Source organism: Chiloscyllium plagiosum, chromosome 29, assembly GCF_004010195.1.
Source record: "Chiloscyllium plagiosum isolate BGI_BamShark_2017 chromosome 29, ASM401019v2, whole genome shotgun sequence".
NCBI classification, from domain to species: Eukaryota; Metazoa; Chordata; class Chondrichthyes; order Orectolobiformes; family Hemiscylliidae; genus Chiloscyllium; species Chiloscyllium plagiosum.
In genome coordinates, this window is record NC_057738.1 from 20,693,213 (window position 1) to 20,698,192 (window position 4,980).

A 4,980-nucleotide genomic window follows, 5' to 3' on the forward strand; every position below is an offset into this window, starting at 1 on the left:
CCAGCTCCGCATCTGTCTATGTCGCGCTGCACTATACTATCAACACCTTCAACCTTTGTGTCATCTGAAAATTTACTAACCCACCCCTCAACCTCCTCATCCAAGTCATTTATTAAAAACTACAAAGAGCAGAGGAAAAAGTGAGGACTGCAGATGCTGGAGACCAGAGTTGAAAACTGTGGTGCTGGAAAAACACAGCAGGCCAGGCAGCGTCCGATTAGCAGGAGAATCGATGTTTTGGGCATAAGCCCTTCTTCAGGAATGAGGCTGGTGTGCTAAGCAGGCTGAGATAAAGGGTAGGGGGGTGGGAATTTGGGGGAGGGGCGCTGGGAATACAATAGGTGGAAGGAGGTGAGGGTGAGGGTGATAGGCTGGAGAGGGGGTGGGGGCGGAGAGGTCGGGAAGATGATTGCAGGTCAAGAGGGTGGCGCTGAATCCAGGGATTGGGACTGAGATAAGGTGGGGGGAGAGGAAATGAGGAAGCTGGAGAAATCTACATTCATCCCGTGTGGTTGGAGGGTTCCTAGGCGGAAGATGAGGTGCTCTTCTTCCAGGTGTTGTGTGGTCAGGGTCTGGCGATGGAGGAGGCCAAGTACCTGTATGTGGTCGACAATGCTCTCCACCGCATCTCCTCCACTTCCCGCACCTCCGCCCTTGAATCCCGCCCCTCCAATCGCCACCAGGACAGAACCCCACTCGTCCTCACCTTCCACCCCACCAACCTCCAGATACATCATCTCATCTTCCGTCATTTCTGCCACCTTAAACAGACCCCACCACCAGGGAATGTATTTTCCTCCCCACCCCTATCAGCGTCCTGGAGAGACCACTCCCTTCGCGACTCCCTTGTCAGGTCCACACACCCCACCAACCCAACCTCCACTCCCTGCACCTTCCCCTGCAACAAGTGCAAAACTTGCGCCCACACCTCCCCCCTCACCTCCCTCCAAGGCCCCAATGGATCCTTCCATATCCGTCACAAATTCACCTGCACCTCTACACACATCATTTACTGTATCCGCTGCACCCGATGTGGTCTCCTCTACATTGGGAAGTCAGGCTGCCTACTTGCAGAACATTTCAGGGAACACCTCTGGGACACCCGCACCAACCAACGCAACTGCCCCATGGCTGAACACTTTAACTCCCCCACCCACTCCACCAAAGACATGCAGGTCCTTGGCCTCCTCCATCGCCACACAATGCCTGAAGGAAGAGTGCCTCATCTTCCGCCTAGGAACCCTCCAACCACAAGGGATGAATGTAGATTTCTCCAGCTTCCTCATTTCCCCTCCCCCCACCTTATCAGTCCCAATCCCCAGATTCAGCACCGCCCTCTTGACCTGCAATCTTCTTCCCGACCTCTCCTCCTTACACCTATTGTATTCCCAGTGCCCCTCCCCCAAATTCCCTCCCCGCTACCCTTTACCTCAGCCTGCTTAGCACACCAGCTTCATTCCTGAAGAAGGGCTTATGCCCGAAACATCGATTCTCCTGCTCCTCGGATGCTGCCTGGCCTGCTGTGTTTTTCCAGCACCACATTTTTCATACAAACTGCAGAGGCCCAAGAACAGAGCCCTGCAGGACCCGACTCAACACTGTCCTCCAGGCAGAATATTTTCTATCTACAACCACTCTCTGCCTTCTGTCAGCCAACCAATTCTGAATCCAGATAGCCAAATCTCCCTGTCTCCCATACTTCCTGACTTTATGAATGAGCCTACTATGGGGAACCCTATCAAATGCCTTGCTGAAATCCATTTACATCACATCCACTGCTCTACCATCATCGACCTGTCTTGACACCTCCTCAAAGAACTCAATAAGATTTGTGAAGCATGACCTGCCCCTCACAAAGCCATGCTGACTGCCTTTAATCACACTATGCTTTGCCAAATAGTCATAAATCCTATCCCTCAGAATTCTTTCCACAACTTTGCTGACCACAGACGTAAGACTGACTGGTGTGTAATTGCCAGGGATTTCCCTATTACCCTCCTTGAAAAGTGAAACAACATTCGCCTCCTTTCAATCCTCCGGTACGACTCCTGTGGAGAGTGAGGCAAATATCCTCGCCAGCGGCTTAGCAACCTCTTTTCTCACTTCCCGGAGCAGCCTAGGATAAATCTGATCTGGCCCTGGGACTTGTCTCCATGGGGAGAATGCGGGTAAGTGGAGTTGAAATGCCCATCAGCCATGATTGAATGGCGGAGTGGATTCGATGGGCCAAATGGCCTTACGTCCGCTCCTATGTCTTATGGTCTTATAATGTTTGCAAAATTTCCAGCACATCAACTTCCTTAATCTTGATTTGGTCAAGACTGTATCCCAGCTCCTCTAAGTTTTCATTTACAAATTCCCTCTCCTTGGTGAAAACTGAAGCAAAAAACTCATTTAGGGTTTCCCCTATCTGCTCAGACGCCACGCACAAGTTCCCTCCGCTATCCCTGATCGGCCCTATCTTCTCCCTGAGCATTCTCTTATTCCTCACGTATGAGTAAAATGCCTTTGGGTTCTCCCTAATCCTTCTTGCCAAGCCTTTTTTGTGGCCCCTCCTGGCTCTCCTCAGTCCATTTCTGAGCTCCTTTCTCGCAAGCCTGTAATCCTCTAAAGCTGTGCTAGATTCTTGCTTCCTCCACCTTATGTAAGCTGCCTTCTTCCTTTTGACAAGAAGTTCCTCTATTCTCGTCATCCAAGGTTCCTTAATCTTACCCCTTCTTACCTGCCTCAGAGGAACAAAGTTGTGCATCACTCACAGCAACTGCTCCTTAAATAGTCTCCACATGTCTGCTGTGCCCTTTCTGTGGAACAATTGCTCCCAGTCTGTACTTCCCAACTCCTGTCTGATAGCGTCATAATTTCCTTTTCCCCAATTAAATATCTTCCCTCGATAACTGCTCCTTTCACTCTCCAAGGCTATGCTAAATGTGAGGCACTTGTGATCACTTTCACCAAAAATCCTGACAAACTGTTCCAAACATTCCTCAACAACCTTCGTTTCTGTAGCTGTAATGCACTCTCTGATTAGCAATGCTACATCCCCTCCTCCTTTTCCACCCTCCCTGTTCTTTTTATACGTTCTAAACCCTGGAACATCAAACAACCATTCCTCCTGTTAAACCCACATCTCCGTTATGGAGACGTTACTTAAGAAGTGGGAACGAAACAAAATAAATTCTGAGACGGTACAGCAAGGCTTCACAGGAGGCTCCAGAGAACTGGGGATGTCTCTAGAAAGGGGATGAAACATCTGCAAACCAACTTCCGAGCTCAGCAAATATACCCACAACAACTGCAACCAGCACCCAAGCTACAAACCTTTACACATATCTTAGGAGAGTTTTGTTCAGTATAATTCAATAAAAAATTCATTACAATTCATATACGTTCAGTGCCGTGTAATTTAAGTGTTCCCTATATATATATATATATATATAGTATTCGCAACTATTCATTTTGCCCTGTCAAATGTAATTCAAAACACAGTGCAATTCAAGCCTTTGCAAGTGAACTTCAGCATAGGATGTCAGCATGTATAACCTGGGGTAATTGTGTGATGCCAGGGTCAGCGATCTGCTCACGGCAATGTGAACAAAGACTTTCCCTAACCATGCCTAACACACAGATGCCACAGTAATTGTTACTGTCAATTTAATGTGGTTTGTTTTTGTACAAGGTGACTATTTTTGCATTACGCATGTCTTGAGTCACAATTCTATCAGCAGTTATATGGAGTTTAATATTACCAGATATTTGACTTTCATAAGGGGCAGGCAAACTGGAACAGGTGGGAGTTGGCCTGGTAATAAAGTTTGGAAGAGACTGTAGAGAGAAAAAAAAAAGAGGTGATCTCAAATAGTCAAATGTAGATCATCGCAGTCCCAGAAAATTTCTGCTGGAGTTCCTCAGCATTCTTTCCTAGTTTCAACCATCTCCAGCTGTTTCGTCTATGACCCTCCATCTATCATAAAGTCAGAGGTGTGGATGATCGTTGATGATACCAAATTGTTCAGCCTCATTCATGACACCTCAGATGCTGAATCTATTCATGTCCGTATTTAGTAAGACCTGTACAAAATCCAATCATGAGCTGACAAGTAGCAAGTAACACTTGTGCCACACAAGTGCCAGCAATGACCATCTTCAATAAAAGAGAATCTAACCATCACACCTTACATGGCATTGTCATCACCGAATCCCCTAATACCAACATTCTGCAGGTTATCATTGACCAGAAACTATACAGGGCCAGCCATATAAATATTGTGGCTATAAAAGTAGGTCAGGGGCTAGGAGGCAGCACATAGATCACCTCCTGTCTCCTCACTGCCTGTCCACCATGTATAGAATCATAGAAACCCTACAGGCCATCAAGTCCACACTGACCTTGCGAAGAGCACCTCCCCCAGACCCTGTAACTCTGGATTTTCCATAGTTAATCCACCTAGTCTACACATTCCTGAACTCTATGGGCAATTTAGTATGGCCAATACACTTGACCTTCACATCTTTGGACTGTGGGAGGAAACCGGAGCACCCGGAGGAAGCCCACGCAGACATGGGGAGAACATGCAAACTCCACACAGATATTCACCTGAGGGTGGAATCAAATCCGGGTCCCTAGCATTATGAGGCAGCAGTGCTAGCCACTGAACCTCAAATCAGAAGTGTAATAGATCATGCTCCACTTGCCTGGATGCATTCATCTCTAACAAGACTTTACAGGACCAATCTGCCTATTGCTTGGAAAGCCATCCATCAGATTCAACATTCACTACTTTGCCCTCCAACATACAGTAGCAGCAGTGAGTGCCATCTACAAAATGCACTGCAGTAATTCACTGAAGCTCCCCCAACAACACCTTTGAAAATCATGATATTTACTAAAAGGGAAGTTGAGGTATGGGAGCTTCATCACCTGAAGGTTCCTCTCAGTCTACACACCGTTCTGCATAGGAACTACATCACCATTTCTTCACT